We start from the raw sequence: 12117 nt of genomic DNA, 5'->3' as shown, positions 1-12117 counted from the left end.
AGGGCAAAATCAAACAAATGACCAAAGGATATTCAAAAGTACAAAAGTTTAGAAACCACTATGCTAAGGATTAAGAATGCAGGAAAGAAAATATATACATATATATATATACATAAAGAAAATTAATTCACAAAAATTTCAAGTTAGTTTTTAAAAGTCTAACAGCCTTTTTTCTGTCATATTTTATACAATTAAATTGGGGAACTATGGTTGGTCATTTGATCTTTAGGGTTAAACTCACTAATTTTGAATTAAGAAATAAATTAAGCATTTGGAAAAGCAAAAAAAGGTTATTTTCTTCTAGCCTCAATAGGCAGAAAGCAGAAAGTGCCACAAAGTCAAAGTAGTTTGGCCTTTCATAATAAGCTGGCTGAAATTACTACATACTAGATTAGTTTAACTGCTTTCTTCCCTTATTATAGAGACAATATAGGCTCAATATAAAAATTTAGAAGAATAAAATACAAACTATCTGTAGTACTATTATACAGAGATTAGCCACTGCTTGCATTAGTTTTGACTAACCTCATTTCACACTTAAATTTAAAAAATGAATACAGTATTTGATTTTAAATAAAAATTACATGTATCTACTTTTGATTATGAACTAATCCTTTTAAAAAATGTTTAGTAACTCTCAATGTCTGCCTCAAACTGTGTACCAAATAAATGCAAAAAGTATCCAGAATATATTAGTTTATTCTCTATTATTTTCAACTTCTAAGTTTCTATTGATTTCAGTAATGATTGCTATCTTCCAAATACAAACTGAAAAAAAAAAATTCTGAAAAAATCCTAAAGGAAGTTCCTCTCCTAATGCTTTCATAAGTTTATGCTTCAATTTTCTCTATTACATCAAGTAACCAAATTGAAATCTATAAAATTAATCAAAAATATAAGAATTACTGCTTAATATGCACAGGACACATCTTCTGAACAGGAAACATTTTTTCCTATGTTAAGTACAAAATATATTGTAGTCATAAAACATCAAAAAGGTAGTTGATATGGATAACTGATTACACTGAGTCTAAATTACATTTTAAGCATCACTTAAATTGATTTAATTCAAATAAAATTCACCCAGTCACTAATGGTGAATAAAATGAACCCTAATGACTCATATTCAGGAAGAAATGTTTAGCTTCATATTCAAAATTTTAAATTAAACTAGAGCAGTGTTATTCAAATTTTTTCAGATATCAGGATACCTGGAACTCATAGCACTTTTTGCTAACCACTTAAAACACTGATTAAACTTCAAAACTATTAAATAAATAACTTTTGCCAAAATCAGACCCCTTCTTACAGTAGGTTTTATTATATACACCTGAGAAAAATTATGGGTGGGGATGGGGGGGAGTGAACCATTATGTATTTGATTTCATAGCAAGGCTCAATTCGGGTTGAGCCTCTGAAGAATAGTTTGAGAAACACTAAACTAGAAAGTTCTAAACAGCCACATTTATATGTGCAATTTACATTAGATCTTCCAATGCCTTTTAAATATTTTAAAATGCCAGCAGCAGGCTTCCCTGGTGGCGCAGTGGTTGAGAATCTGCCTGCCAGTGCAGGGGACACGGGTTCGAGCCCTGTTCTGGGAAGATCCCACATGCCGTGGAGCAACTAGGCCCGTGAGCCACAACTACTGAGCCTGCGCGTCTGGAGCCTGTGCTCCGCAACAAGAGAGGCCGCGATAGTGAGAGGCCTGCGTACCGCGATGAAGAGTGGCCCCCGCTTGCCACAAGTAGAGAAAGCCCTCGCACAGAAACGAAGACCCAACACAGCCAAAAATTAATTAATTTATTTATATTTTAAAAAAATGCCAGCAGCACCTAATAACTTCCTCAATTATCAACCATCTCTGATATGCTTTTGTCTTCTGCCTTTAGAAAACACAAATTTGGCTCCATTGAAGAGCAATCTAGGGTCACCAGGGCTCTAAAGACAACAGAACTCTTGTATGGACACACCACATACTTGCTTACAGACTTCATCTAGTTAGGCCTGCACGGAACTGGACTGAGCATCATTAGTTATCATTTAAAATCCCATTTGCGGCTCCCGGAGGAAGATGGCGGAAGAGTAAGACGCGGAGATCACCTTCCTCCCCACAGATACATCAGAAATTCATCTACACGTGGAACAACTCCTACAGAACACCTACTGAACGCTGACAGAAGACCTCAGACCCCCCAAAAGGCAAGAAACTCCCCACATACCTGGGTAGGGCAAAAGAAAAAAGAATAAACAGAGACAAAAGGATAGGGACGGGACCTGCACCAGTGGGAGGGAGCCGTGAAGGAGGAAAGGTTTCCACACACTACAAGCCCCTTCGCGGGCGGAGACTGCAGGTGGCGGAGGGGGAAAGCTTCGGAGTAGCGGAGGAGAGCACGGCAACAGGGGTGTGGAGGGCAAAGCGGAGAGATTCCGGCACAGAGGATCGGTGCCCTCAGGCACACACCAGCCCGAGAGGCTTGTCTGCTCGGCCGCCGGGGCGGGCGGGGCTGGGAGCTGAGGCTCGGGTATCGGCTTTCAGTCAGAGCGCAGGGAGAGGACTGGGGCTGGCGGCAGGAAGAGAGCCTGAAGGGGTTAGTGCACCACGGCTAGCCCGGAGGGAGTCCGGGGAAAAAGTCTGGAGCTGCTGAAGAGGCAAGAGACTTTTTCTTCCCTTTTGTTTCCTGGTGCGCGAGGAGAGGGCATTAAGAGGGCTGCTTGGGGAAGCGCCGGAGACGGGCGTGAGCCGCGGCTAAAGGCGCGGACCCCGGAGACGGGCGTGGGACGCTGGGGCTGCTGCTGCTGCCGCCGCCGCGGGGCCTGTGTGCGAGCGCGCGTCACTGTCCGCCCCGCCTTCCGGGGGGCCTGTGCACCCCGCCACTGCCGGGGTCCCGGGACCCGGGGACGGCTTTCCCGGGAAAGCGCACGGAGCGCCTCGGTCTGGTGCAACGTCACGCCGGCCTCTGCCGCCGCAGGCCCGCCCCACACTGCGTGCCCCTCCCTCCCCTCTGCCTGAGTGAGCCAGAGCCCCCGAATCAGCGGCTCCTTTAAACCCGTCCTGTCTGAGCGAAGAACGGTCGCCGTTCGGCGACCTACGCACAGAGGCGGGGCCAGGACCAAGGCTGAGACCCGGGAGCTGTGAGAGCAGAGAAGAGACAGGGAAATCTCTCTGTGCAGCCTCGGAGGCAGCGGATTAAAGCTCCATGGTCCACTTGATGTGCCCTGCGTCTGTGGAGTGCATGAATGGACAGCGAATCATCCCAAATTGAGGAAGTGGACTTTGAGGACAAGATTTAAGACTTTCCCCCCTTTTCCTCTTTTTACAATGAATTATCCCAAATTAAGGAGGTGGACTTAGAGAGCAAGATTTCAGGCTTCCCGCCCTTTTCCTCTTTTTACAACGAATTATCCCAAATTGAGGAGGTGGACTTGGAGAGCAAGATTTTTGATTTTTCCCCCTGCTCTCTTTTTGTGAATGTGTATGTGTATTCTTCTGTGTAAGATTCTCTCTGTATAGCTTTGCTTCCACCATATGTCCCAGGGTTCTATCTGTCCGTTTTTTTTTTCAATAATTACTTTTTAATTTTAATAACGCTACTATATTTTATACTTTATTCTATTTTACTTTACCTGCTCTTTCTTTTTTTCCTACCTTCCCTTCCTCCCTCCCTCCCTCCGCCCCTCCTTTCCTTCTTTCTTTCTTTCCTTCCTCCCTCCCTCCCTCCCTTCTTCCCTTCACTCTTTTTCTTTCCTTCCTCCCTCCCTCCCTCCCTCCTGTCTTTCTTTCCTTCCTCCCTCCCACCATTCTTCCTTTCACTTTCTTTTTCTTTCCTTCCTCCCTCCCTCACTCCTTTCTTTCTTTCTTTCTTTCTGTCCTTCCTCCCTCCCTCCCTCCCTTCTTCCATTCACTCTTCCTTTTTCTTTCATTCCTCCCTCCCTCCCTCCTTTCTTTCTTTCTTTCCATCCTTCCTCCCTCCCTCCCTCCTTTCTTTCTTTCTTTCTTCCTTCCTTCCTTCCTTTCTTTCCTTCTTCCTTTCTTTCTCTCTCTCTTTCTTTCTTCTACTAATTCTTTCTTTCTACTTTTTCTCCCTTTTATTCTGAGCCGGGTAGATGAAAGGCTCTTGGTGCTGCAGCCAGGAGTCAGTGCTGTGCCTCTGAAGTGGGAGAGCCAACTTCAGGACACGGGTCCACAAGACACCTCCCAGCTCCACATAATATCAAGCAGCAAAAATCTCCCAGAGATCTCCATCTCAACACCAGCACCCAGCTTCAGTCAACGACCAGCAAACTACAGTGCTGGTCACCCTATGCCAAGCAACTAGCAAGGCAGGAACACAACTCGACCCATACACAGAGAGGCTGCCTAAAAACATAATAAGGCCACAGGAACCCCAAAACACACCACCAGACGTGGACCTGTCCACCAGAAAGACAAGATCGAGCCTCAACCACCAGAACACAGGCACTAGTCCCCCCCACCGAGAAGCCTACACAACCTACTGAAACAACCTTAGCCACTGGGGACAGACACCAAAAACAACGGGAACTACGAATCTGCAGCCTGCAAAAAGGAGACCCCAAACACAGTAAGATAAGCAAAATGAGAAGACAGAAAAACACACAGCAGGTGAAGGGGCAAGATAAAAACCTACCAGACCTAACAAATGAAGAGGTAATAGGTAGTCTACCTGAAAAAGAATTCAGAATAATGATAGTAAAGATGATCCAAGATTCTATTTCCAAGATCCAAAATCTTGGAAATAGAATAGACAAAATGCAAGAAACAGTTAACAAGGACCTAGAAGAACTAAAGATGAATCAAGCATCGATTAAAAACACAATAAATGAAATGAAAAATACTCTAGATGGGATCAATAGCAGAATAACTGAGGCAGAAGAACGGATAAGTGAGGTGGAAGATAAAATAGTGGAAATAACTGATGCAGAGCAAAATAAAGAAAAAAGAATGAAAAGAACAGAGGACAGTCTCAGAGACCTCTGGGACAACATTAAACGCACTAACATTCGAATTATAGGGGTTCCAGAAGAAGAAGAGAAAAAGAAAGGGACTGAGAAAATATTTGAAGAGATTATAGTTGAAAACTTCCCCAATATGGGAAAGGAAATAGTTAATCAAGTCCAGGAGGCACAGAGAGTCCCATACAGAATAAATCCAAAGAGAAATACGCCAAGACACATATTAATCAAACTGTCAAAAATTAAACACAAAGAAATCATATTAAAAGCAGCAAGGGAAAAACAACAAATAACACACAAGGGAATCCCCATCAGGTTAACAGCTGATCTCTCAGCAGAAACTCTACAAGCCAGAAGGGAGTGGCAGGACATAATTAAAGTGATGAAGGAGAGAAACCTGCAACCAAGATTACTCTACCCAGCAAGGATCTCATTCAGATTTGATGGAGAAATTAAAACCTTTACAGACAAGCAAAAGCTGAGAGAGTTCAGCACCACCAAACCAGCTTTACAACAAATGCTAAAGGAACTTCTCTAGGCAAGAAACACAACAGAAGGAATATACCTACAATAATGAACCCAAAGCAATTAAGGAAATGGGAATAGGAACATACATATCAATAATTACCTTAAATGTAAATGGACTAAATGCTCCCACCAAAAGACACAGATTGGCTGAATGGATACAAAAACAAGACCCATATATATGCTGTCTACAAGAGACCCACTTCAGACCTAGAGACACATACAGATTGAAAGTAAGGGGATGGAAAAAGATATTCCATGCAAATAGAAATCAAAGGAAAGCTGGAGTAGCAATTCTTAATCAGACAAAATAGACTTTAAAATAAAGACTATTATAAGAGACAAAGAAGGACACTACATAATCATAAAGGGATCGATCCAAGAAGAAGATATAACAATTGTAAATATTTATGCACCAAACATAGGAGCACCTCAATACATAAGGCAAATACTAACAGCCATAAAAGGGGAAATCGACAGTAACACAATCATAGTAGGGCACTTTAACACCCCACTTTCACCAATGGACAGATCATCCAAAATGAAAATAAATAAGGAAACACAAGCTTTAAATGATACATTAAACAAGATGGACTTAATTGATATTTATAGGATATTCCATCCAAAAACAACAGAATACACATTTTTCTCAAGTGCTCATGGAACATTCTCCAGGATAGATCATATCTTGGGTCACAAATCAAGCCTTGGTAAATTTAAGAAAATTGAAATTGTATCAAGTATCTTTTCCGACCACAATGCTATGAGACTAGACATCAATTACAGGAAAAGATCTGTAAAAAATACAAACACATGGAGGCTAAACAATACAGTACTCAATAACGAAGTGATCACTGAAGAAATCAAAGAGGAAATTAAAAAATACCTAGAAACAAATGACAATGGAGACACGACGACCCAAAACCTATGGGACGCAGCAAAAGCAGTTCTAAAGGGGAAGTTTATAGCAATACAATCCCACCTTAAGAAACAGGAAACATCTCGAGCAAACAACCTGACCCTGAACCTAAAGCAATTAGAGAAAGAAGAACAAAAAACCCCCAAAGCTAGCAGAAGGAAAGAAACCATAAAGATCAGATCAGAAATAAATGAAAAAGAAATGAAGGAAACGGTAGCAAAGATCAATAAAACTAAAAGCTGGTTCTTTGAGAAGATAAACAAAATTGACAAACCATTAGCCAGACTCATCAAGAAAAAAAGGGAGAAGACTCAAAGCAATAGAATTAGAAATGAAAAAGGAGAAGTAACAACTGACACTGCAGAAATACAAAAGATCATGAGAGATTACTACAAGAACCTCTATGCCAATAAAATGGACAACCACAAAGAAATGGACAAATTCTTAGAAATGCACAACCTGCCAAGACTGAATCAGGAAGAAATAGAAAATATGAATAGACCAATCACAAGCACTGAAATTGAAACTGTGATTAAAAATCTTCCAACAAACAAAAGCCCAGGACCAGATGGCTTCACAGGCGAATTCTATCAAACATTTAGAGAAGAGCTAACACCCATCCTTCTCAAACTCTTCCAAACAATATCAGAGGAAGGAACACTCCCAAACTCATTCTACGAGGCCACCATCACCTTGATACCAAAACCAGGCAAGGATGTCACAAAGAAAGAAAACTACAGGCCAATATCACTGATGAACATAGATGCAAAAATCCTCAACAAAATACTAGCAAACACAATCCAACAGCACATTAAAAGGATCATACACCATGATCAAGTGGGGTTTATTCCAGGAATGCAAGGATTCTTCAATATACGCAAATCAATCAATGTGATACACCATATTAACAAGTTGAAGGAGAAAAACCATATGATCATCTCAATAGATGCAGAGAAAGCTTTCGACAAAATTCAACACCCATTTATGATAAAAACCCTGCAGAAAGTAGGCATAGAGGGAACTTTCCTCAACATAATAAAGGCCATATATGACAAACCCACAGCCAACATTGTCCTCAATGGTGAAAAACTGAAACCATTTCCACTAAGATCAGGAACAAGACAAGGCTGCCCACTCTCACCACTCTTATTCAACCTAGTTTTGGAAGTTTTAGCCACAGCAATCAGAGAAGAAAAGGAAATAAAAGGAATCCAAATTGGAAAAGAAGAAGTAAAGCTGTCACTGTTTGCAGATGACATGATACTATACATAGAGAATCCTAAAGATGCTACCGAAAAACTACTAGAGCTAATCAATGAATTTGGTAAAGTAGCAGGATACAAAATTAATGCACAGAAATCTCTGGCATTCCTGTACACTAATGATGAAAAATCTGAAAATGAAATCAAGAAAACACTCCCATTTACCATTGCAACAAAAAGAATAAAATATCTAGGAATAAACCTACCTAAGGAGACAAAAGACCTGTATGCAGAAAATTATAAGACACTGATGAAAGAAATTAAAGATGATATAAATAGATGGAGAGATATACCATGCTCCTGGATTGGAAGAATCAATATTGTGAAAATGACTCTACTACCCAAAGCAATCTACAGATTCAATGCAATCCCTATCAAACTACCACTGGCATTTTTCACAGAAGTAGAACAAAAAATTTCAAAATTTGTTTGGAAAAACAAAAGACCCCGAATAGCCAAAGCAATCTTGAGAACGAAAAACGGAGCTGGAGGAATCAGGCTGCCTGACTTCAGACTATACTACAAAGCTACAGTAATTAAGACAGTGTGGTACTGGCATAAAAACAGAAAGATAGATCAGTGGATCAGGATAGAAAGCCCAGAGATAAACCCACGCACATATGGCCAACTTATCTTTGATAAAGGAGGCAGGAATGTACAGTGGAGAAAGGACAGCCTCTTCAATAAGTGGTGCTGGGAAAACTGGACAGGGACATGTAAAAGTATGAGATTAGATCATTCCCTAACACCATACACAAAAATAAGCTCAAAATGGATTAAAGACCTAAATGTAAGGCCAGAAACTATCAAACTCTTAGAGGAAAACATAGGTAGAACACTCTATGACATAAATCACAGCAAGATCCTTTTGGACCCACCTCCTAGAGAAATGGAAATAAAAACAAAGATAAACAAATGGGACCTAATGAAACTTCAAAGCTTTTGCACAGCAAAGGAAACCATAAACAAGACCAAAAGACAACCCTCAGAATGGGAGAAAATATTTGCAAATGAAGCAACTGACAAAGGATTAATCTCCAAAATTTATAAACAGCTCATGCAGCTCAATAGCAAAAAAACAAACAACCCAATCCAAAAATGGGCAGAAGACTTAAATAGGCATTTCTCCAAAGAAGATATACAGACTGCCAACAAACACATGAAAGAATGCTCAACATCATTAATCATTAGAGAAATGCAAATCAAAACTACAATGAGATATCATCTCACACCAGTCAGAATGGCCATCATCAAGAAATCTAGAAACAATAAATGCTGGAGAGGATGTGGAGAAAAGGGAACACTCTTGCACTGCTGGTGGGAATGTGAATTGGTACAGCCACTATGGAGAACAGTATGGAGGTTCCTTAAAAAACTAAAAATAGAACTACCATATGACCCAGGAATCCCACTACTAGGCATATACCCTGAGAAAACCATAATTCAAAAAGAGACATGTACCAAAATGTTCATTGCAGCTCTATTCACAATAGCCCGGAGCTGGAAACAACCTAAGTGTCCATCATCGGATGAATGGATAAAGAAGATGTGGCACATATATACAATGGAATATTACTCAGCCATAAAAAGAAACGAAACTGAGCTATTTGTAATGAGGTGGATAGACCTAGAGTCTGTCATACAGAGTGAAGTAAGTCAGAAAGAGAAAGACAAATACCGTATGCTAACACATATATATGGAATTTAAAAAAAAAAAAATGTCATGAAGAACCTAGGGGTAAAACGGGAATAAAGACACAGACCTACTTGAGAATGGACTTGAGGATATGGGGAAGGGGAAGGGTAAGCTGTGACAAAGGGAAAGAGAGGCATGGACATATATACACTACCAAACGTAAGGTAGATAGATAGTGGGAAGCAGCCGCAGAGCACAGGGAGATCAGCTCGGTGCTTTGTGACCGCCTGGAGGGGTGGGATGGGGAGGGTGGGAGGGAGGGAGATGCATGAGGGAGGGGATGTGGGAACAGATGTATATGTATGACTGATTCACTTTGTTATAAAGCAGAAACTAATAAAAAAAAAAAATGTAAAAAAAAAAAAAAAAAACCCTGCAGAAAGTAGGCATAGAGGGAACTTTCCTCAACATAATAAAGGCCATATATGACAAACCCACAGCCAACATTGTCCTCAATGGTGAAAAACTGAAACCATTTCCACTAAGATCAGGAACAAGACAAGGCTGCCCACTCTCACCACTCTTATTCAACCTAGTTTTGGAAGTTTTAGCCACAGCAATCAGAGAAGAAAAGGAAATAAAAGGAATCCAAATTGGAAAAGAAGAAGTAAAGCTGTCACTGTTTGCAGATGACATGATACTATACATAGAGAATCCTAAAGATGCTACCAGAAAACTACTAGAGCTAATCAATGAATTTGGTAAAGTAGCAGGATACAAAATTAATGCACAGAAATCTCTGGCATTCCTGTACACTAAGGATAAAAAATCTGAAAGTGAAATCAAGAAAACACTCCCATTTACCATTGCAACAAAAAGAATAAAATATCTAGAAATAAACCTACCTAAGGAGACAAAAGACCTGTATGCAGAAAATTATAAGACACTGATGAAAGAAATTAAAGATGATACAAATAGATGGAGAGATATACCATGCTCCTGGATTGGAAGAATCAATATTGTGAAAATGACTCTACTACCCAAAGCAATCTACAGATTCAATGCAATCCCTATCAAACTACCACTGGCATTTTTCACAGAACTAGAACAAAAAATTTCAAAATTTGTTTGGAAAAACAAAAGACCCCGAATAGCCAAAGCAATCTTGAGAACGAAAAACGGAGCTGGAGGAATAAGGCTCCCTGACTTCAGACTATACTACAAAGCTACAGTAGTCAAGACAGTGTGGTACTGGCACAAAACCAGAAAGATAGATCAATGGAACAGGATAGAAAGCCCAGAGATAAACCCACGCACATATGGTCAACTTATCTTTGATAAAGGAGGCAGGAATGTACAGTGGAGAAAGGACAGCCTCTTCAATAAGTGGTGCTGGGAAAACTGGACAGGGACATGTAAAAGTATGAGATTAGATCATTCCCTAACACCATACACAAAAATAAGCTCAAAATGGATTAAAGACCTAAATGTAAGGCCAGAAACTATCAAACTCTTAGAGGAAAACATAGGCAGAACACTCTATGACATAAATCACAGCAAGATCCTTTTGGACCCACATCCTAGAGAAATGGAAATAAAAACAAAGATAAACAAATGGGACCTAATGAAACTTCAAAGCTTTTGCACAGCAAAGGAAACCATAAACAAGACCAAAAGACAACCCTCAGAATGGGAGAAAATATTTGCAAATGAAGCAACTGACAGAGGATTAATCTCCAAAATTTATAAACAGCTCATGCAGCTCAATAGCAAAAAAACAAACAACCCAATCCAAAAATGGGCAGAAGACTTAAATAGGCATTTCTCCAAAGAAGATATACAGACTGCCAACAAACACATGAAAGAATGCTCAACATCATTAATCATTAGAGAAATGCAAATCAAAACTACAATGAGATATCATCTCACACCAGTCAGAATGGCCATCATCAAGAAATCTAGAAACAATAAATGCTGGAGAGGATGTGGAGAAAAGGGAACACTCTTGCACTGCTGGTGGGAATGTGAATTGGTACAGCCACTATGGAGAACAGTATGGAGGTTCCTTAAAAAACTAAAAATAGAACTACCATACGACCCAGGAATCCCACTACTAGGCATATACCCTGAGAAAACCATAATTCAAAAAGAGACATGTACCAAAATGTTCATTGCAGCTCTATTCACAATAGCCCAGAGCTGGAAACAACCTAAGTGTCCATCATCGGATGAATGGATAAAGAAGATGTGGCACATATATACAATGGAATATTACTCAGCCATAAAAAGAAATGAAACTGAGCTATTTGTAATGAGGTGGATAGACCTAGAGTCTGTCATACAGAGTGAAGTAAGTCAGAAAGAGAAAGACAAATACCGTATGCTAACACATATATATGGAATTAAAAAAAAAAATGTCATGAAGAACCTAGGGGTAAAACGGGAATAAAGACACAGACCTACTTGAGAATGGACTTGAGGATATGGGGAGGGGGAAGGGTAAGCTGTGACAAAGCGAAAGAGAGGCATGGACATATATACACTACCAAACGTAAGGTAGAGAGATAGTGGGAAGCAGCCGCAGAGCACAGGGAGATCAGCTCGGTGCTTTGTGACCGCCTGGAGGGGTGGGATGGGGAGGGTGGGAGGGAGGGAGATGCATGAGGGAAGGGATGTGGGAACAGATGTATATGTATGACTGATTCACTTTGTTATAAAGCAGAAACTAATAAAAAAAATAATAATAAATAAATAAATAAATAAATAAATAAATAAATAAAAATAAAATCCCATTTGCGGGC

The 12117-nt window shown here is 40.1% G+C and overlaps 1 protein-coding gene across 1 annotated transcript in view; it reads right to left on the bottom strand.

Annotated features, from left to right (window-relative positions):
- Window positions 1–12117, bottom strand: part of MANBA (mannosidase beta) — a gene marked incomplete at both ends in the record, with an annotated part of 144998 nt that overhangs the window by 116165 nt on the left and 16716 nt on the right. The gene's annotated exons all lie outside the window — the stretch shown is intronic.

This window comes from Hyperoodon ampullatus (assembly GCF_949752795.1).
Source record: "Hyperoodon ampullatus genome assembly, chromosome: 1".
Classification (NCBI taxonomy): Eukaryota; Metazoa; Chordata; class Mammalia; order Artiodactyla; family Ziphiidae; genus Hyperoodon; species Hyperoodon ampullatus.
Note: the sequence above shows the minus strand (reverse complement) of the source record. Positions and strands in the feature narration are given on the sequence as shown.